This window comes from Typopeltis vanoorti, chromosome 14, assembly GCF_054136105.1.
Source record: "Typopeltis vanoorti isolate ZY-2024b chromosome 14, IOZ_Tvanoo_1.0, whole genome shotgun sequence".
Taxonomy (NCBI): Eukaryota; Metazoa; Arthropoda; class Arachnida; order Uropygi; family Thelyphonidae; genus Typopeltis; species Typopeltis vanoorti.
In genome coordinates, this window is record NC_143562.1 from 121,803,705 (window position 1) to 121,827,800 (window position 24,096).

At 36.1% G+C, this 24,096-nt stretch overlaps 1 protein-coding gene across 8 annotated transcripts in view; it reads right to left on the reverse strand.

The window, feature by feature from the left end:
* Positions 1-1,117: 1,117 nt before the first annotated feature.
* The window catches only part of LOC150099873 (protein hu-li tai shao-like), a 542,656-nt gene continuing 519,677 nt past the window's right edge, over positions 1,118-24,096 (reverse strand). For 7 of the 8 annotated variants that reach the window (XM_090404245.1, XM_090404248.1, XM_090404250.1 and 4 more), the window contains one exon: positions 1,118-5,088. The gene's annotated coding sequence lies outside the window, so the exon portion shown is untranslated. The remainder of the gene's footprint in view (positions 5,089-24,096) is intronic. The other variant, XM_090404247.1, reaches the window with a different exon arrangement.

The following is a 24,096-nucleotide window of genomic DNA, read 5'->3' on the forward strand; positions in this document are numbered from 1 at the left end:
AAGCATATACATTGCATCCCATTGTTGTTTACCAAATTTCAAAACCTTACACTTTGCAACACTGAAAACTGCAGTTCCACTTACTTGCCCATTCATATAATCATGCAAGTCTCCCTGTAAGGCCATAACATCTGCTTCACTCTGCATTGTCTACAAACAGTTGTATATCACCATTAACTTTAAACCCAGCCTAATATCATTAAAATATACACTGAACAACAACAATGGCCCCAATACAGACACCTGCAGCATACTATGAATGACTTTCCTCTTTCAGGATACTGCACCCCCATATACATCTTTCTGATAAATGTTTAATAAAGTAATAGCCACTCACCAATCTATCTCACTAGTCTGTTATCCAACCACACACACATTTCAATTTATTTAGCAGCTTGTCATGTGGCAGTCCATCAAATACTTTTGCAAAATCTAAGTGTACCACTGTGTATGCATCTGCTTTGTCCAGTACATTTGTCACCTTGTTATATTACATAAGTTGGTAGACCATGATCTCCCTTTAACAAACACATATTGATAATCACAGAGAATACTGCTGGTTATCAACCCATTTCTGTATCTTAGTTCTCACCAATCTCTCCAATACCTTAACGACTTTTATGGAGTGGAACAATTTACCTTCTTTCAAATTTCTTGGGATCCATGTTGTAAGACTTATTAAACAAGAATGCCAATGCTGTTGCCAAACTCATTGACGAGAGAGAGAAAGAGAGAGAAATAGGGGAGAAAAAAAAAGAACAAAAGTATCAACTGATTATGGATAAGTGATGTCTAGTTAAAAAGTTAGATACCTTTTGTAAATTAAAATTATGCTGGAAAGCATTTCAGTTTCTAGATAAAAGTGGCAGATAGTATGGTTGATTGACTACTAAAGCTTTTCTTGGATCATACTTTCTTGGACTAGGGTTCTCCTCACGTCATTTCTAGCAATGAAAGATTTAATAATAGTTTTTGTGTGTTAATGAGAGTATCTCACACAAGGAGTTTGTTCAACCTACAATATGTTAGTACTGTGAGCAGAGAAAAAGTTGATGAAAAGAAGAAACCTGTTAACATAAAAATTGTACTATTTAGGCAAGTTATCACAGTATGAATAAAGACTTCAAAACAGTGAATGATTCTTTTTAATAATCTGAACTGCTCTTTTTCCACTTCAACATAAATGCCATTTATTAGTGAAACTTTTACACAAAGGAGGAAACTCAAATATAATATTAAAAATACTCATTCTGTTATTTATGTTTACTTGTCAGGAATATAATAACCTTAAGAGAGACACCAAGAATTTATGTTGTTTAACTGTTAATGATTCACTGCTGATTATTTTACTTTACACAGTAATGCAAAAAATGGCAGTGAGCAACTGTTTCTAAGAATATTTTGCTTAACAGAATAAGGAAATAGTGGCAGTGCATTGTTCTTTATCATATGAATACACATAATATATAAATATGCATGTGTGTGTGTGTGTGTGTGTGTGTGTGTGTCTGTATACACACAATACATAACACACACACACAGATTAAAAGGGTTATCACAATCTTGATTCATATTCATCTTTTTTTTCAACAAAGTAATTTTTAAATTTGTTTTGTTTACTATCACATGAAAAAAACAAAAAACAGTCATACTAAGAAAAAAGAAGATGTTTAAAGGATGACAGCGAAATGCTGCATTAAGCATTTTATAATTATTAGTCATCATATTATAACAAGAGGTACTGATCACAAACAAATAGCAATATTTTCCAATCCACAGGAAATTATTATTTCATATTTATTAGATGCTCTTTTCCATAATGTAACAATTAACTCATAGTCTTTCAAAAATTAGATGTGCTTTTTTTTTTTCAAATGTGCAGATTTCACAGAACCTTAAGTCTTCATTATTTTCAACAGTATTCATATTTTGCAGCAGTAATAATTGAATGTTATGTAAAAAAAGTCACAATTAATAAAAGTATAGCCAGAGTATTTTTGTTCTAGTTCTAAAAAATATTAATATTAATGCGAGGCTAAAAAAATATTAATTTTTTTAGCCTCGCAATCTAAAATATAATTACAAAGCATTTCTTCTACAAAATGTATAGAAAGACTAAGCCTTTCTACCATACTAAATTTTGTATCTCTTTCAATAGCTTTTTTTTAATCGATTGAAAAAAAAAAAAAAAAAAAAGTAAAATAATATTGTCATGTTAAAATTCAGATCTTTCTCCATCCAAGAGTTAAACTAAATATACATTTAACAAAACAAATTCACCAAATACGTTGTTTTTTCCAATAACTATCACTACATTGATAACAGAGTAATGAAAAGAAGAAAATATAAACAAACTGTACAAACATTTATTGTATTATTTCAGAACAGTCCCACACTTCATGAATGCTCTTTCTCTCTCTCTCTCTCTGTTCTGTAAATATAACTCTGAACAACCACTATTATACTGTTATAGTTAACTTGCATTTCAAACTAAATGGTAAACTATGCACATGGTGTGTGTGTGTGTGTGTGTGCTCTCAATTCTCTCAAACAACAGTCCATTGAATTGTGTTTTTTTTTTTTAACAAAAAGGATAAATAAAAAAAATGATTATTATCAAATTCTCTCCCCTCCCTCCACTCACACACACACCAAATTTGTCACTGGGACATAAGTAAATAAAACATTTGCCCTTCAGTTGAACACTTTGTTTAAAATCCTTTATGAATCAAATATAAAAGCCAAGGCATGCAAGGGGTGCAAATGAATCACCCTGCTAAGTCTATGACCTAGCACAAGCTGGCTCAACACTAATGAATCTGATGAATTATATATTACACAGGCAATGGAATACACATAAATATTACATAAAACACATAAATGGTGCTATCTAAATGTCATGGGGAAAATGTTCATTATACACAATTTGGATATGCTAAAGGACAAATAAATATAATTTCTATGTGTACTTCAAATAGGTTACTTTATACACTTGCATTTGAATTCCACAAAGTGTCTACTGATCATACTAGGGTAGCAAAAATTATAGAAATTCAGATAGGATAAGCAATTAAACTATACTAGAATATATTTCAGAATCCAAACAATAAAATTTGCAAGTCTAAATGATAATTACAAATATACGTTTTTTTTCTTTCTTCAAAACTCTTCTTAGACATTGGTGGTCCAATATATATATGTATGTGTATATATATATATATATATATATATGTATGTATAAGCTAAATTTTTTCTAAGTTTTGCAACTACAAAAGTTGTGTGTAAACAGTATGCTTGGAAAACTATAAGATGTAAATATTACAAATATTTCTATTGAGCAAAAAGATGCAATGGTAAAATTCATGATCATTATCAAATTGTTAAAAATAAGTGCATTCAAAATGTTTATTCCTGATTAAATTAAGTTATTATGGAAATTCTTATTTAAAGATAAACTTCACAATCCAAAGTTACTTCAAATAATTTTCTAAAATTCTTACATTATTATAACTTTAACCTAACAACAAATGCATAAGATGAATGGACAGTACAAGCTCTTTACACATCACAGTAATATTATCAGCATATGTTAAAATAAATACATTAAGTCAATGAATGATTTTCAATGCTAATTAAAATTCATCTTATCCTAAACTTAATCGATCATATTTTTATATATGATTGTTATTTACATTATCACATACTATTGTAAATCAGTTAAGACTGAAGAATAACACAAATGAAATTAATATACTGAAGATTGAAGGGTGAAAAAATAATTCAGTCTTGAAATTTAAATTTTATAAAAAAGCACTGCATTTAATTTAGTTTTTCTTTAAAATAGCTGTCTCTTTCTCATTATTTGATGTCATTCTCACATTCAAGCCATTATAAGAATGAACACACGCGCACACACGCACAGAGGAAGGACAGGAATGATGAGTCTAAATAAAGAAATAAATAAATAAAATACTATTTTCCATCTATTGTAATTCTTCAGGAAGTAAAAAAAAAAAAAAAAATTAAAAAAAAAATAATTCTTCTGATATTTACAAACTTTAACTGTCCATTAATAAAGAACCAGGCAATCCTTGAGATTATGAAACCTTCAATATAACATTAATTCTATAATGAAATAACCTAAAACGCAGGCATTGATGTGAATAAAATATAGCTCAACAAGTACATTCATAACCACAATTAACTGTAAAAAGGTATAATGTACATCCATCGTAATCTAAAGTTCTATAGAAACCTTTACAAAAAAGTGTAGAATACAATAAAAAAATGTTTTAACTAGATGCTACTCACATCTGAAGTAATCTGCACCATGATTTAATGACCCAAATTTTCTAAACTGACCAATGAGAATAGTGTATATAAATATTCATGTAATAAAAATTGAAGTTTAAAAAGGTCTGTACCTCCCCCCCCCAAAAAAAAGGGAAAAAAAATCTGCTTTAAAGTTAAATATACAAATATAAATTCGAAAATGATAATGCATAATACACATATACAAAAAAATTATAAAAGCAAAACCCATTATACATTTAATGGAAGTGTAATGGTGAAACTAATACAAAAAACTTAGTATGGTGTGATGGTAGGCATACAGTGAATCTATGTGAACTCATTCACACGTGCTTTCATCTACCCAGTCATGCACAAATGTTGATGTTACTAATGTGATAAAGTCAGCTGTAAACACTCATTATTACTGACAAAGCAGATGAAGTGGAAATTGGAAACACAGCGTTTAGATTAGATGTTTAAAAGGTCGAGTTCAACGAAATTGACAGTTCTTCAATGTCTTTTCAACACAACTAAATACACCAACAGTCAAATAATTTTTGTGTTCAGCTATTAGCTGAATGTGTTTCTTCAATGCTTTCAGGTGTTTCATGTACTATAAAGGTAAATTTAAAATTGTTTTAAAATCAACAATACACAAAAAAGCACATATGGCAGGGTCTGATCATACATATCATTCAAGCAGCCAGCCAAAGCTCAACAGAGGGAGATGGGAGGTATCCTATTCTTGAATGTCCTTTTCAATTGAAAAATGAGAAGAAAAAAAAAAAAAAAAACCTGCACAAAGAAAACCAACTTTAATATTAAATATTAATAATGACTAATTTTTTAATGCTAATATGAGATATAAACAAAAAAGCATGTTAAAAAATTGTGGAGAAGTAATAGACATGCTTAAAGAAATCATAAAATGACTTAATTTTTTATATTTGTTTCCTGATTTTATTCTATCTACTATCCTAGGAATTTTGCTCCCCCGTGCAAATGTACGTCTTGCACTGTCGGTAGAGCCGGCCCTGAGAACACCAATAGATAAAAGAACATCACTTCAAAGACGGCTAATTATTAGGAGATAATTTTATTTGTTTTCTTGTGTAACCAGTGCTTCACTTGAAATTTTTGTCAATTTCTGGCAATGCTCATATATAAAATTTGAATAAAATTTTTTTAAAGTTTTCTTTCCTAAGATTTTAATGCTGACATGTAATTTAAAAGTTAAGGATGTAGCAGTTATTACAGACAAAAGAAAAAAGCATGAAGCAAAATAACAATTAATAAATAAATAATGTGAATATTCCATATTTCATCAAATCATACTGGATGATATTTTCAGAGCTAGAAGAACATCACACACATGCAGTAGTTAATTACAGTAAGTAATATTCTCTTTCTTCAAATTTTCTTCTTAAATCTTTCTCAAAAAAAAAGGTAAACATATTTAGGAAAAAAATCTCTCATAATCCATGGCACCCTCTGCAGCACATTCCACTCATACACTGGTCTCCATGTAAAAACATTCATTCCTCACTCTCTTGCTAACAGCTTTGGAAGATGTTTCTTATCTTCCAGAATGATATGAATACCCATCTCCCCCCCCCCCCCCCCCCAATGTAAATATCTCTATTAATAATACCTTTTCTCTGTATATCCAGACTCTTCAAGACTCTAAATCAACTTTAGCAATTACTTGGTCACATCTTATATGCTCTAGTTATGGGTACCATGATTACTCTTGGTGTAGAGTATACTGTTAACAAGTTTGAGTATTATATCAAATAAGAAATGATTTGCCTGAAAATTTTTAGTATAGGTGAAATATGGTTGGATAAGGATAATGTTGTGATGGGAACAGAGATGGACAAGAGGGAAAGGGGAGGAAATGCTGCTGATAGCAGAGGAATTATGTTTGCTAAGGTTTAGAAGTAGGATGGAGATTATTAGTATTTTTGTGGCAGTATGGCATGAGGTAGACAAGATGGGTAGTGTTTAGTTAGATGTTACTACACATATATGGAAATGCTGAGGTAAGTACAAGTAATGTGAACTTTTTTTTTATATTTTTTTTAGGAGAATCTCATCAACAAAAGGTTAGCTTATAGCACATATGGGCAACCCCCAGCCCAGATCTGGCCCTCTACTTCTTTTGATCCGAACCTAATCTATTTCAGTGAAGTTTGTCTGATTCATGGTGGGAGAAAACATTGTGTGTTCTACTAACTCACATCAAGCTGATGTCATATGACTTGCGCAAAACACATTGTGTTTTGCGCAAGTCATATGACGTCAATGTGTTTTGCGTGTTTTTTTGCGTCATATGTGTTTTGCGCAAGTCATATGCACAAGTCAAAAAAACGTGTCAGTTCGGTACTTGCGTTGGTGTTGTGCTTTGTTCAGTGCCTGCATTGATGTTATGTTCTGTTCGGTGCCTGCGTTGATTTTGTGTTCTGTTCAGTGTCTGCAGTGTAGAAGACAGTTTTGTTTGACAGTTCTGAATATCGCTTATAAATTTGGTCAGGGGTTACTGCAAAAAAAAGAAAAGTAGATGCAGAGAATCGTCAATTTCAAGACAACTGGATGGAGGATTATTATTTTATTCTGAATAAAGGTTTGCTTGTATGTTTGCTGTGCAACGAATCCGTATTCGTCAACAAAGAATACAACTTGAAGAGACTTTACTTCGAGACATGCGGATCACCCAAAAATTGATGGACAACTACGATAAGATGAAATACAGAAGTTGAAGAACTTGGATACCCAGCAGCAAATGTTCAACAAGCAAAGAACGCAGCACCACAGCATTGTCAAAGCCAGCTTTGTGGTAACCGGAAAAATCGCTAAGCATTCTAAGTCATTTGGTGAAGGAGAATTTATCAAAGAATGTCTGCTGGATGTTGCAAGTATAATATATCCTGAAAAGAAAAAAGACTTCGAGAATATTCGTTTGTCGAGACGTACTGTTGTCCGATGGATAGAAATGATGGCTGATGATATCAAAAAAAGTTTAAAGAGAGGATTGCTAGATTGGAAGCATTTTCAATTGCTTTGGATGACAGCACTGATGCCTCCGATACAGCACAACTAGCAATATTTATTCGAGGAGTTGATGCAGATTTCGACATCACAGAAGAATTATTGGTGCTTCGGCCATTAATAGGAACAACTACCAGTGAAGATATATTTGAAACAGTCAACACAGTCTTCGAGAGATTTGGGCTTAAATGGAGTTCACTATCTGGCATATGCACTGATGCAGCCCCTGCAATGGTTGGTGCACAGAATGGATTTATTGGAATAGTTCATGGAAGAGCAATAGAACTACAGATCCATCCGGAAAATTTAACAAATTTTCACTGCATTATCCACCAACAAAATCTGTGTGCAAAATCGATTAAATTCACAAATGTTATGGAAGTTGTAGTAGCCAGTATTAACTTTATTAAGTCATGCACACTTAATCACTGCCAATTTAAGGAGTATTTGGCAGACCTATTTTCGGATTATGAAGATGTGTCTTATTATTGTGAAATGAAGTGGCTGAGTAAAGGTAAAATGTTAAAACGGTTTTATGATCTGAGACAAGACATTGCAGATTTTATGGACATAAAAGGAAACACAATTAAACAAGTAAAAGATGATGAGTGGGTATGTGATTTAACATTCCTAGTAGATGTCACTGGATACCTAAACGAACTGAATCTTAAATTCCAAAAACAAGGACAATTGGTTCATGAACTGCACATATCAAAGCTTTTTGTAATAAACTAAGATTGTTGGAAAGTCAGGTAAGAGCTAAAAATTGTTATCATTTTCCTACTCTAGCAACTCATAAAAATATCCCTTATACAACACAAATTTTTACAACTGCTGTTGTAAATTACCGACCGATTAGCATATCAGGAATCATTGTCAAGGTCTTAGAGAAAATAGTCAAGAGGAAAATACAAGATTGGATAGAAGAAAATGGGATACTGTATCGGGGACAGCATGGTTTTGTGAAGGGTAGGTCATGCCTCAGTAACTTGCTCACGTATTATAACACAGTGACGGCTGAACTGGATAAGGGTAATGGGTTTACGGTGATTCTACTGGACCTTGCCAAGGCCTTTGACAGGATTCCACATGGAATTCTAATCAGTAAATTGCAGCATATGGGAATGGACATAGGGTTGGTGAGATGGATAGGAGGGTGGTTGACGGAGAGATATCAGAGAGTGGTTTACTCCGGAGTAGAGTCCACAAGATGGCCTGTGACTAGTGGTGTGCCACAAGGATCTGTTCTTGGACCACTGCTGTTTAATTTGTTCATAAATGATATAGGAAATGATCTGAGAGGAACAGTTCATTTGTTTGCGGATGATGCGAAGTTGGGTAGGGCAATAGTGAATGCAGATGACGTCAAAATTTTGCAGGATGATTTGGATAGATTGGAGGTCTGGGCTAAGGAGAATGGATGTCAGTTTAATGTGGCAAAATGTAAGGTTATGCATTTTGGGGTGAAAAGATTGGCGGCAGTTTACTGCATTGGTGGAACCCAGCTCCAGGAAATTGATGAGGCACGAGATTTAGGAGTGTTGGTGGATAAGGAATTGAAATTTAGGGGACACATTGCAAAAGTGACCAAAACAGCTCATCAAATCACTTGGTTGCTGAAGAATACGTTGACAAGCAGAGACAAGCAGGTTATTGTTCCTCTCTATCGAGCCTTGATAAGACCCCATCTAGACTACTGTGCTCAGATTTGGTCACCTAGGTTTCTTCTTGATGGGGAGGAGGTGGAGAGGATCCAGAGGCGAGTGACCAAGATGATAGCAGGTCTGTGGAATGAACCGTATGAGAACAGGTTGAGGATTTGTGGGTTGCAAAAATTGGTTGATAGGCGGAGGAGGGGAGATATGATTGAGACATTCAAATTACTGAAAGGTTTCTATAAAATTAATTCAGAAGATATTTTTGAGAACAGGGCTGGTTGTGGGAGGACTAGGGGACATCCATGGAAACTGGGCAAAAGTGTGGTTAGTAAAGGTGTTAGAGCTGGGTTCTTTACTTTTAGAGTAGTGAATGAGTGGAATGCGCTCCCTGAGTCTGTAGTGGATGCTGTGACAGTGAATGAGTTTAAGGCGAGGTATGATAGATACTGCATGAATGTCAGATAGTTGTGATGAATATGATTTGGGGCCTCCCTCGATGAGTCTAATGACTCCCTGGAGTTGCCCGTAATAATAGTAATAGTAATAATAATTGTTATAAAGATGAATTGAAGGCACTAATATAGCAATTTGATACAAGGTTTGCAGACTTCAAAAAAAAAAAAAAAAAAAAAAAGACTCCACATTCGCTATATTTGCTTGTCCGATGGATGCTGATGTAAATAATGTGTCAGAAAACTTATAGATAGAACTTAATGAGCTTCAGGTGGATTTAGTGCTAAAATCACAATTTAACACCATTGCTTTGATGGATTTTTATAAATTTTATTTGGTGGAAGAAAAATATACAAATTTATACAATAAATCAAAAATTCGGACAAGAATAACGGACGAAAACCTTGAAAATTCTATGCGATTATCCTTAAGTAATATTGACGTCAATATCGATAGTTTCGTAGTTGAAGTACAAGGCCAATCTTCACATTAAATTATGTCGTTCATTATATTATAAAATTTATGTAGAGCTTTATACCAAAGAATTATATTATAAATAAATGAAATATGAAGTAGCAACTTGTTTTAATTCATTTAATATTAATTTATTTTATTTAATAATATGGTCCGGCCCTTGACTCGGAGACAGAATGATAATTTGGCCCTTGAACTAGGAAAGGTTGCCCATGCCTGGCTTATAGTATATTAGTATTAATACTGCCAGTGGACTTAGGATTAGTAATGCCAGGAAACTATTCTAGAGACCAAATATGGATTTTTTTTTCCCAGGCTACTTCAGGCCAGCCAATGAACACAGTGGTAGTCTCGCAGTAAGCAATGAAATTCTTCTGGTATGTGGAGAGTCTGGGTTAGGAGAATGATCATTGTGGAAAGATAGGCTGGAATGAAGAGAGAGAATCTAGGAACAAGGGAAATGAATAATAATAATTATTATTATTCATTCCATGGTTCAACCACCCTCCATACAAAGAAACCACTCCTCATCCTCGATCCCCTGCCCCACCAAACAAAAGAATTTCCCAATGTCAACCCTGTATCTACCTCTCAACAGTTTAAAAGTCTCATTCATATCACCTCTCCTTCTTCTATCTATCAAACTCTGCAGTTCACATTCTCTCAGTCTGTCTTCATAAGTAATATTGTACAGTCCTGATACTATCTTTGTTATCCAACTCTGTACCCTTTACACAGTTAATTTATCCTCTTCAATCGTGGGGACCAAATTTGAGAACAATAGTTCAAGTGTGATCTGTTCAGGGCTTTATACAATGGAATGACAACGCTTTTATTTCTGCAGGTCAGCATCCTTCTCAGTATTGCAGCAATCTTCTGGTTAACTTCAACACCTTTGCTGTATGTTCCCTGAATTTCAGGTTTCTATCAATCATCACCCCCAGATCCCTTGCCTACTTTCTCCAGTACAGCTTCTCCAACAGAGTATGCAGCCTCCCATTGATGTATCCCAAATCTTTTATCAAGACTTTACATTTTGTTGCATTGAACTATCCTTGGTTCCAGCACTCTCTCACATTTTTCTCATTCCTCTCTTCTACCTGTTTCTATTCTCTCCTCTTCTATCATTCCCATAACTCTCTCTTACTCCTACTCTAATTCGATTTGCATTCATCACTTCCAATCGCTTAATCTCTTCTTTCTCAACTCATTCCTGAGACATTCCATCTCCTCTTTCATAGCATCTATCTCTCTTTGCTAGCTACCCACTCTTGTCTGTCATTCAATCTCCCAACTAAAATCATTTCCGAAAACTTCATAATGATTCAAACTTTCCACACTCCCGACTTTCATTTTTACATTTACATTCTGCTTTCTAGGTTGGTATTCTCCTGCCACTGACACAATGCTGCTGAGGTCTGTTATACTAATCTCCAACTCACAAAGTTCTTCCCATTTCCTACATTTTCCGCATATATGCACTCCCCGATCTCTCACCTGCTACATATCCAATTGCTGATATGCATACATGCCACAAGCACCGCATACCACAAAATCCTGTAGTATGCTATGCAAAATGTAGTCCTTAAAGAGAGAGGACTTGGTGACAAGCCATCAGTATATTGAGCTGCGGCCGCCACCATTATTCAAATAGTGCAAGAAGAACCAAGTACTAAGAACTACTACAACTATACTAAAAATTTAATGTTTTTAAGAATTTCCCCAACTGCAAATTACTTTATGTGGTGTTATTTAAAGTAGAAAACTCTAATAAAAATAACAAAAACTTATAATTTCCTTCTCTGCTATCTCTGAATACATCTGACTGTGACCTCACCCTCTTGGTAAGAATAAACCATCAGCAAAACACAATATAAACAACAAAAAAATCCAATAACAACACTACTGAAGGACACCTGTATCAAATTGAAAAACTTTAGCACAATTTGCAACAAAATACTACACTATATGCTGATTAAAAACACAACCCCCCCCTTTCTTTTAAGGTTACACGGTGATCAGCATTCATATTTATGAATTTAGGGACACAAAACACACATGTCAAAATGTTTATTTTTCTTATTATTAGTAAAATAACACTTGACATTTCAACCCCTGTATTGAGGTCATCATCAGAAAGATACATGTGTATAGGAAATCAAGCTACATGCTCTTGCACTCTATAAAGGTAAATTAAATCTACACTTCTTCTTCTTCTTCTTCTGCAGCTTCTCCCACTTAAGTGGGGTCACTGTTTGTAATGAGTCTCCTCCACACCTTCCTGTCTTGGGCTGTCACCACATCCAAGTTCTTCATCTTCAAGTCCTCTTCTACCAGCTCTCTCCATCTCTTCTTTGGCTGCCCATGCTTCCGCCTTCCTTGCACATCCATCTGCATGACCCTTCTTCCCACATATTCATCCTCCCTCCTCATCACATGACCAAACCATTTCAACCTTGCCTCCTGTATTTTCGCTCCTAAGTTCGTAACTTTCACTGTTCCCCTGACATAGTAATTTCTCAGACGATCCTTTCTGGTCACACCGCACATCCACCTAAGCATTCTCATCTCTGCTACTTCCATCCTGCTGATGTTATTTTTCCTCAGGACCACAGTTTCTATAGCATATGTCATAGCTGGCCTCACTACTGTCCTATAAATTTTGCCTTTCAGATTGATCGGCACCCTCTTATCACATAACACTCCAGCCATCTCCCTCCAGTTCCTCCATCCCACTTCCTTCTCAGCTCCTCCATCTTCTTCCACTGTTGAACCCAAGTATCTAAAGTCTCTCACCTTCCCGATGACATTTCCTTCCAGCTGCAAATCTGTCTCCTGGCTGCCACCACCCACTGCGCAACACATATACTCTGTCTTACTTCTGCTCAGTCTCATACCGCTCTCTTCCAGTACTTTTCTCCATCTTTCCAGTTTAGTTCCCGCTTCTCTTGAATCTGCACACAGCAAGATGTTATCTGCATACATTGTCCAAGGCGCAGCTTCTCTCACCTCTTCTGTTACCACCTCCATCACAATATTAAACAGAAACGGACTTAATGCTGACCCTTGATGCAAGCCAACTGTTACTTGAAAACTTTCTGTCTGTCCCAAACAGGTCTGAACACTTGTCTTCATATTTCTGTACATTTCCCGCACCAACCTGACATATTTCTCCGGCACCTTCTTCTCCCTCAGACACCTCCAGACTTCTTGCCTTGGCACTCTATTGTATGCTTTCTCCAGATCAATAAATACCAGATGTAGCTCCCTTTGTTTCTCTCGATATTTTTCCATCATCTGTCGTAACCCAAAGATAGCATCTGTTGTTGATCTACCAGGCATGAAGCCAAATTGTTCCTTTGCAATCTCCACCTCCTTCCTCAATCTACCATCAAGAACCCTTTCTAGGATCTTCATTGTGTGGGACATCAACTTTATTCCTCTAATTTTTACAGTCTTGTGCATCCCCTTTACCCTTGTAGATGGGAACAAGAGTACTCTCCCTCCATTCCTCGGGTATATTTTCCTGTTGGCAAACTTTCATGAACAGGTCCCACAGCAGGTCAATTCCCTCTTCCCCCAGTGCCTTCCATGCCTCCACTGGAATTCTGTCGGGGCCCACCGATTTTCCATTCCTCATCCTCTTCATTGCCTCCATCACTTCCATTCTACTGATGTTCTGCACCATCCCCTCAGAAGGCTGCCCATCTCCTCTGTGAATCCTTGCATTTTCCTCATTCAAAAGTCCCTCAAAGTATATTTTCCATCTGTTTCTTATGTCCACATCCCTCCATAATACTCTTCCTTCAGCATCTTTGATCTGCCTCACATGTAAGATGTCCTTTGCTGCTTTATTTCTACATTTCGCTAGTTGGTAAATTTTTCTCTGTCCTTCCTTTGTTTCTAATTGATCATACAGATCTTGATATGCCATGGCCTTCGCCTGTGCCACAACTCTCTTGGCTTCTTGCTTTCTCTCTTTGTGCACCTCTCTGTCCTCTTCCACTCTTGACTCATCCCACTTCTGCTTTGCCTTCCTCTTAGCTGTCACTGCCACTTGTACATCACTATTCCACCACCAACCCTCCTTCTGCTCTCTAATCTTTCCAGATGTCTCACCAAGCACCTCGATTGCACAGCTCAGAATTACTTTTGAATTATGTTTCCACCAATTTTGTACACTTTCCAGTCCATCCGAAATCCTCTCTAACACCCCTCTCCCTAAAACGATTCCTCACGCTCTCCTCTTTTAAGCAAAATCACTTAATTGTCTTCATCCCATGGCATCCAGAAGTTCTTATCTTCGATCTTATTTTAAAGTCTGCGCACAGCAGTTGGTGTTGTGCTACTTGATCTGTTGGAATTACTTTACAATTTGTCACAACCTTAAGATGTTTTCTTCTAGTCAAAATGTAGTCAATTTGTGAGCTGTTGTTACCACTCCTAAATGTTATCAAATGTTCTTCCCTCTTGTAGAAAAACAAGTTCACAATTGCCAGATCAAACGCTACTGCAAAGTCCACTACCCTCTCTCCTTCCTGGTTCATCATTCCCCCTCCGTGACCACCATGCACCTTTTCACAGTCTCTATTCTGTCTTTCTATGTGCCCGTTCAAGTCTCCTCCGACAATCACCATCTCATTTTCTTCCAATTCCCTCATTTCTTCATCTAACACGTTCCAGAACTCATCTTTTTCCTCTGTTGTACAACCAACTTGAAGGGCATATACACATAATACGACCACCCGCTCTTCTCCAAGACCCAATTTCATTCGCACGATCCTGTCGTTCCTTCTACCCACGTCCAGTACTTCACCCTTCATTCTGCCACACACCACAATTCCTACACCATTTCTTCCCTCGTTATTCGCTCCAGAGTAGAACAATTTATATCCATCTCCCAGTTCCTTTGCCTTTCCCCCTTTCCACCTTGTCTCCTGCACACATAAAATGTCCACCTTCCTCTTCATGTCTGCCACCTCTCTTCCCCTTCTAGTCATGCTTCCAACATTCAGTGTTCCCACTCGCAACATCCTCTCCACCTGCTGGGCTCGCTTCTTTAACCGCACCCATCCTTGATGAGGGTGCGGTTAAATTAAATCTACACTAATGGTGTTAATTGATCTTTTTCTTAGCCTGACCTCTAGTGATAAAAAATAAAAAAAATAAAAAACTACAATAAACTCTGCTAAAGTCCTCCTGTACTAAGATTCTTCTGGATTTTTACAGTTCAGATTATTATACACTACAATTTTCTTCTGGACTTGTACAGTTCAAGTTGCTATTGAATCTTAAAAAGAAACCATTATGAACGCACTCTCTCTGCGACAGGATGAAAATACTGCAACCAGTGGCAGCATTGCTGCAGCCGTGCGATAACAAGGTTACTTTGTCTACCATACCATTGTTTTATGCTTCTTATGCTGGTCTGTTAGTAATTGTGAAAGTTAAAGCGAGTATATATTGTGAGTGGTGATATTTCATCCAGATTTTATCATGCTGAAAAGGAAATGTAGTTTCACTCAGGATTTCAAAGAAGAATATCCCTTCTTGAAAGATGACAAAACAATAAACAAGTTGCAATGTACTGTGTGTTGTTCGGTTTTTTCAATTGAACATGGAGGCCGTTCTGATATAAAACAGCATTTGACGAAGCAAAAGTATAAATTGGCAGCTGCAGCTTGCAGTTCAGGTCAAGATGTTACATCATTTTTCATGAAAAATTCAAAAGGGAAATTAACTGACGAAAGTAAATGTCTTGCAGCTCAAGAAGGTTTGTTTGCATTTCATGCAGTGAAACATAACCTTTCTTTGAGGTCAATGGACTGCACCTCTGCAATAGTGAGAAATTTATTTCAAAAGAAATTTGCATGTGGGCGAACAAAGTGCCAATCAATTTCAGTGAATGTCCTGACACCTTATGCAATGCGAGAAATAGCAACTGAATTGAAACAAGCCAAATATGTGTCAGTTATGGTAGACACATCAAACCACAGAGATTTGAAGTTGGTGCTTATCCTTGTTAGGTACTTCATCCCAAATAAAGGTATTCAGTTTAAAAGTGATAGATTTTCAGAACATAACAGGAGAAACAGCAGCTGTATGAGAAAATTATTGCATTTTCCACACATAACTGCAACACCAACTTCGGTGGATACAAACGAGGTGGTTTCAACAATGTATTTTCAAGACTCAACAAAGGGTTAAAAATGAATGAACATTCATGCTATTAGCAGTGTTGCTCATGTTGTTCATAATGGTGTTCAGACAAGTGCTGATATTTTGCCTATTGATATCAAAACAATTGTAAATAAAATATTTCAGTATTTTCACATTTACACCGTGAGAGTACAGGAATTGAAGAATTTCTGTGCATTTACAGAAATTGAATACAAGTGTGTGTGTGTTCTAGGTAGTGTAAAAAAACAAGATGGTTATCATTACTATCAGCTGTGAATAGGATTATTGACATGTATGATAGACTGAGATCTTACTTTTTATCACAAGATAAATAAATGCCCTACATTGTTGAAATAATTTTTCAGTAACCAACAATCAATACTTTGGCTCCATTTCATGCAAAGCCAGCTGAAAATATTCTCAGCAACAATAACGAAAATAGAAAGGGAAAATATTTCGGCAACTGAAATGGTAGAAGAATTGGAATTTCTCAGACAAATAAAAAAGCTGAGAACTTTCAAACATTTAAAATGTCATCAATTATTTCAGAGTTCAAAGATGAGGGCATTTTTGATGAAAAATAATTTTTAGGCACTACAAATTTATTTTTTAATACTTTCCTTGAATATTTAAGCAAATGGACTTATCAATTCCAGCCATTGAAAGCATTTCACTGGATTAAGTTGCAAACTCCAGTAACTTGGGCTGAAGTTGCAAGCAGCCTAAAAGCAATCAGTGATGTTGACAGCAAAATATTCAATATTGTTGATGAAGATGAATTATTTGATAAAGTCAGCCATATAAATAATGTTGTGAACTCCAAGATGGAAGAATGGAAGGACACAAATGCTGAAGTGTTTAAGGTGCTCCAAGAAAAAAACATACTGCCAGTTGTTGCATTTGTTATGGCAATCCCAGAAACATATGCAGCTGTAGAGAGAATTTTTTCTCTCATGAGTTCTTTGTGATCTGATGAAAACAACTGCTTCAACACCAAGACTGTGAAAGCAATAATTGTGATCAAGACACACTTTGACATTTCGTGTATTGACTTTTATGAGTGCATCTTAAAAGAACCAACACTTTTGGAAGAAATAATGTCTTCACATAAATATAATAACAATGCTGATACGTCATAATTATAATGAACACTTCAGTCCTGTGTACTGTAATTATAATTATATGTTATTCCATTTTTATGTAAAGCATACCAGAAATGTCCCGTTTTTGTCCCTTTTTTTAATTGCTGAAAAATTCAAAATGTCCCCTTTTCTGTTTTGAAAATTTGGTCACCTTAAGTTACAGGTACAGAATATAATGGATATTGTATTTTCAGAGAAATAGGAGAAATAAGGCAGGAGGAGGGGTATTATTAATGACAGCTGAAGAACTTCAACCAACAAAAACAAAGTTAAGGAAGAATGTAGATCTGATGGAAATGGTTCATTTGAGGCTATCTGGTGTGAGATAGAGGCCAATAGGACAAAATATATTGTTGGTTGCTACTATTGACCCAGGGTTCAGAAGATGTGGACAACATGCATCAGGAGATTACCACAATGAGTGCAGACTGAGCAATTATCATGGGAGACTTCAACTATGCTGATATAGACTGGAAAGAGGAAAGGGCACATGGCAAAATGGAAATGGAATTTATACAGTTACTAAGGGATAATTACCTGAATCAGCACATGCTGCAAGGGACCAGGGGTTTGAGAGTGTTGGATCTGGTAATAGCATCAAAAGATCTATCTATCTATAAATAACTATAGTAGCAACTCTCCTTCCGACTGGAGAAAGTCGCCATGCAGTCTTATCCTGGGAGGTTGCTCAACATGTGGAAATACAGTCAAGAAAGGGTTTATGGAGCAGTACCATGGCATAAAAAACTACATGGAATGAATGTCATCAGTGCATGGGAAGAAATCAAGGATTGTTTGAGAGAGGCAGTACCAGAGTGCATATCCAGGGTCAGGAGGATAAACCAAGTTGGGACTAAGTGGATGACTAGCGACATAAAGTAGGAGCTGTTGTGGAAGGAATATAAACCCAACAAGGTGATCATCATTCCCATGAGCAATATAAAGCACAAGCAAGAAGGGTAAGTAGTATTGTAAGAAAGGCTAAATCAGCTTTTGAGACAAAATTAGCCATGTGTAGGCTGATGGTTAGGGAGAAAGAAGGAGTCTGTTGATGTGTTTCTTGAATAACTGAAGGTCATATTCTCAGTATTAGGAAAGTTTTACAGAAGTCAGAGGGAGTGAAATGAAATAGAATGATGAGAAGTTGGTTCATTAGCTCTTTAAACAAAGCTACCATGTTATGTTATGGTCTGCTGCTGCAGTTTTTATGTTAGTCCCATAAACAAGGTTGGCTGGTCAATCTATAGTATGATGCATGGGTAGTGAGTTGGGCAAAGAGAAACTTGTTCGCATTTAATTTGAAGATGGATGCTGTGTACTGTATTCCTCCTTGGGAGATACATCAGAGGGAATACTGGAATACAGCAGTAGAAGGAATAATAGAAAGGGATGAAAAGTTTGGGTGGTAGCTGCACACATTTCAATGGGTTTTAGTAGAGATTAGTGGAATTATTTATGCTAGTTCTTATGAACAATTATCATGGAAATATTTATAGAAGGTGCATGCTGCAGAAACTAAAGGTCTGTGAAAGTGGACAGAGTGAAATGGTAAGAGATGGGTCATTAACTTAATTGCTTTCTTCAATACTGAGTCAAGTATTTGTAGGGAGCTTTAAGGGAACTACTCCAAATGTGAGAGCAATGTTCAACAGTTGGATGGGTTTGTGATTTGAGTTTGAGAGAGTAAGTGAAACTTTCACCAAGTGAAAGTAGAGACCTTAGTGCAGACACTGACAAAGTGCCCAAATGATTCAAGATCTTACATGGGCAATGTTTTAAATGTTCACCTCCTTGCCATTCTAATTGTTAATTGCTATGAGCCATTTTTGACAATTGCTTGGAAATGTGATGAGCAATTCATATAATCTCTCCTAACATTTCCCAGACATTTGATCAGGTATGGCATAGAAGCAATTACATGAGTCTGGTCAAGGTTGGTCAGAAGATTTGCTATGGAGGAATACTAGAGGAATCCATATTGGTGATCACTCATTAACTTGTGGTTGTCAGGTAGTGAAGTTGGGTGATGACCTTCTCCGTTATTTTTGAAACATGAGACGAATGATAATTTCATGGTTGGATGCAAGTTTGCTTCTCTGTAGCAGGAGAGATACTATACAAGAATGATAACTTAGAAGCAATATAGGATCTGGGTAGTGGCCCTTCCCTTAATGCATAGCAGTATACATGTCCGCAAGGAGATGGACTTTGCATTATGGGAGATACTAAGACAAGGAGTGATGAGAGCTTGGTCCACCTTTGCTCTGAGTTGCCTGGTGTTGCACTACCTTACCCTAGTCCTGAAGATATTTTCAGGCACAAACTTTGTTTGCTTACACTTGGATAAAGGATTAAACTAAGTTTATTATAATCTAACCAAGTGAAAAATAAACTTCCAATACTATTAAGGATTTTTCTGATGCTCTTCTGCCTAAATATCAGGGAGAGCTGGTTGTAGTTGGCTGCAATTATGGCCAAAGCAACTAAGCCTGCACTGCGATTTTAAAGTGAAAGTATCTACTTGTTAGTTTGATGTTTTGTTATTATTATTTTCCTGACTTCCATAGAGTCACAAGACTCATTGTGGGAGGTCACCACTGGTCAATACAAAGTCTATCAATACCACTCCTTAAACTCATCCACAGTTTGCGTTCACCACCCTCTCAGGCAATGCATCCACTCCTACCACTCAACCTTTCAGCAGCTTAAATGCCTCGACCATATCCCCGCTTTACCTTCTATTCACCAAATTCTGTAGAATTTGGTGGATAGAAGGTATCCACAGTCTATCATAGTGAGTCCTCAGTTTATCCTCATTGTACAGTCCTGATATCATTTTTGCTATCGATCTCTGTACCCTCTCCAAGGTTACCTTATCCCCTTCAAATTCCAGTGACCAGATCTGAGCACAGAAATTCAGATGTGATCTTGATGTCTGTGCTCAAAGCTTTACACAATGGGACAAGCACACTTTTATTCCTCACAGTTAATGTTCTCCTCAACATTGCTGCAATCGCCGAGATGTTTCACAACTTTTGCAATATGTCCTCAGAACTTCAAATATCTATCCGCAATCACCCCAAGATCCCTTACTTCCTCCACTTCTTCCAGTATAACTCCATCAAGTGAGTATGAAGCATCCCATCTGCAGATTCCAAATTTTAAAATCTTACATTTAGTTACATTAAACTGATACCTCCATTCATTTGCCCACCTTTCCAGCTTATTCAAATCCTCTTGAAAGACAAAACATCAGCACTATTACTAATAATACTTCCAAGCTTCACATCATCTGCAAACAACTGAACATCTCCCTGTAGTCCCTTGACAATACCAATGACAAAGATTGAAAAGTAATTGTCCCAGGAATGAACCCTGTGGAACCTTCCTACTCCCGCTGTGGGCATGGATGTTTGTGATTGTCTGTGAAAATACTAGTGGTGGTGGTGGTCAGTAGTAGATGATGTTTGTGTAGATGGGTGGAGTGTCAAAGAGCCCTCCCTCGATGAGTCTTTGGACTCGCTGGAGGTGTTATGTAATAATAATAATAATAATTTGATACTGCTCCCCATATACAACTCTCTGATGTTAGTGGTTAGCTCTCTGAGCTAACCACTAACCCAATCCAGTAACCCGATATCCAAACCCATATGACGCAACTAAAAAATCAACTTGTCATGTGACACATTGTCAAATGCCTTGAAAAATAAAATGGCAATGTATGCTTTACCCTCATCTACTGCTGTTGTTACTCTATTGTAAAAAGTAACTAGATTACTAAAACAAGACTGTCATTTAAGAAATTCATCTGGCCTGCATAAATAATATCACCATCATCTGCCTAATTCTGTATACTAGTTTTTACCAATTTCTCCAAAATCTTAACAACTACATAAAATTACAAACAGGCATATAGTTTTCTTCAATTAACACAGGAAAAAAAAAAAAAAAAAGTAATACTGTTTATTTAAGGCCATATAGTTCAACCTGAAAATTACAGGCCATCATCAATGGTAACAATAGTTATTCATTTAAAAATTTTATGGAATTTACAACTGTTTTAAAAAAAAGACTTTTATTATCCCAACGTTTCAATCTTCATATCAAGTGATATCATATGATGACAGTACAAGGAACTTGGTAGATGCCAGGGAGACCAAGAGGAGACAGTTAATCTTTTGAAGATGGAAACTATGCTGATTATTTGTTGATAGGAAGAAAGTGCCACTAAACTGTAGTTCTTAAGAATTCTGAAAATGGGTTCTAAGATGTCAGAAATGTAAGGAATTGGAACTCAATGTATTATTTCTTTGTTATTTGAGCTGGGATTATAGGAATAAAAAGCTGTTGCATGGTCCTTTCGGAGAAGCCATAGAGTTTCATATATCATTTGATGTTTAAGAGTTCCTAGAGCTCCTGCTCTAATAGTTCTTGTGTATTTTGGGTAAACCTTAAAACCTAGGGATTCTAGAAAAATAACTTATAAGTTTTTCTGTGGTGTCTCCATCAAGGCTTACAACTTCATCCAGTAAAGAGCTCAGTTTTCTGAGATGGCTGTTAGTAGGACTGTAATCCAATTCTTGGTACGTTGATTGATCCCATAATAAAAGAGCAACTTTTTTTTTTGTCTTTTTTTATTTTTATTTTTTTTTAATAATTAGCAGAATTCATAACAACAGCAAAGTTACCCTTGTCAGACTCAGTAATAATGACTGTTGCATCTTAAGGATTGTAATGCTTTCATTTCAGCTAAAGTGATGTTTGTAGGTAGAAGCTTGAATTTCAATAGGCCAGATGAAATTTGTTTATTAGCATCCTCACTAGATAGAGTGAATAAATTCCATTCAATGTTGAAGAGGAAATCTAAGTAAGGTATTCTTTTAGAAAATATCATAGTTCATATATCATAGGAACTATGATAGTTTCTAACTCTCTTAAACAACAAAGCCTATTGTTTGATTAATTTAGTGTACACAGCTTTATGAAATTGGTGCTATCTTACCTTCTACTCTTCAGGAACCTACCCCATTGCAAGACTCATTAAACAGCGCCAAGTTAATGGCACAATCAGTTCCATAGCACATTTCTTAAAACACATGACATTACATCTAGTCACCCTGCCTTAATGACATTTAGTGTACTCAGTATTCAGAATACATCCTCTTCATTCACTTCACCACTCATTATCCTACTAGGAATAAAGCCTGTAGTAACAGCATGGAACACTTTAAATAAAGTGATCATTAAATAACTCAACTATGTCATATGCATTGGTCCAATTCCCATCTCCAACCAGCAAGGTAATCCGTCCACTATCATTTTTCCTTCTACTTGCCACATAGCGAAGAAAAAAACTCCTTGAGAATTCTTCTTGGATTGCAGTGCTAGTCTTCTCTCATATTCTAATTTTTCTTTCCTTACAATACTAGTCACTTTCCTAGCTGAAGCCTTATATTCCTCATGTAAGTGTTCTCCACCTCTCTCTTTATATGCCTTCCATAATATGTTTTTCTTCTGCAATTCCCCTTTTATTCCTTTTGTCATCCGTTTCACTATAAATTGTTTTATCTTCTTCACTTCAAGTATACAATCTGTCATTGCTGCCAACAAGTTTTTCTTAAGTATCTCCCATGCAGTAATGACCCCTCTTGCTTCAAATTATTTCATCCATTGTACTGCTGCAAGCTGGTTTCTAAGTCTATGATAGTTGCTTTACTTATAATTCCACATAAATTCTTTTTGTTTTGCTACCCCCACATGCTTATTCATCCCCCAAGTCAGGACTACATGGACACTCTCACCAACATGGGGCAAAGTATGTCATCTCAGTCACAATCTGCTCCTCTATAAATTATATATTTAGTTTAATCCTTTATCCAAGTGATGAGAACTTAGTCCACCTTTGCCACGGGTTGCCTCAGTCCTGAAGATACTTCAGGCGCAAACTTTGTTTGCTTACACTTAGATAAAGGATTAAACTAAATATATAATTTATAGTCTAACCAAGTGAAAAAAACTTCCAAAATCCGTTCATCTGATGCAATGACCAAATCCAAAACTCTTGACTCCTGTGTTCCCTCCACTACATGCTATCTAAAGCACCTGTCCTCAGAAAAATCCAAAAATTCGGTTCCCTTATTACTGCATGCTGCCTCTTCTACCGAGTTTATATCATCATAGTTGAAGCCCCCATAATGATTACTTGCTTTGCACTCGCCAAACTAATTTGTCTAAACATTTCCTGCTCATTATCATGTATATTCTCTGATCTATAGCAACATCTCATTAAATATCTTATCTTATAAACATGTATTTCACATCATATACTCTCAAAGCCATCGGTGTTGTTTCTAATGAGACCCCCCCCTACATTTATCTTCCCTATCCTGCCAAAATAGGCTATACCCTTCAATTTCTATCACTGTTAGAACATCCTCTCCAGTTTTGCACGAAAAACCCTGCCACCTCCATAAGTCAGGGGAGGCACACAGGATGAGGTGATTTGCCTTTGTCATCTACATAAGAGTTGGAGGAGGACTGATGCTAAGAGGTTAGTCTATCTTTGAGTGCTGTTTGTGAGGGTACCACCTGCATGTGAAAAAGATAGGCAGGAGTTATGCCAAATAGCCTTACTAAGGGACCTGAAGGCTTGAAGAGCAGTCAATATATTTTCTGCACTTGGCCCTTTCAGAAGTCTGTTTAATTTATCAATAATTTATTATTATTTTTTTAAATAACCCATATTGCAGGCTGCAATGTAGCCATTTGATTTCTAGCAATGATTCTTGTTGAAGAATCATTGCTTGGATGGTGGCTGGAAATTTTGTATCCAGGTGGAGGATGAAAAC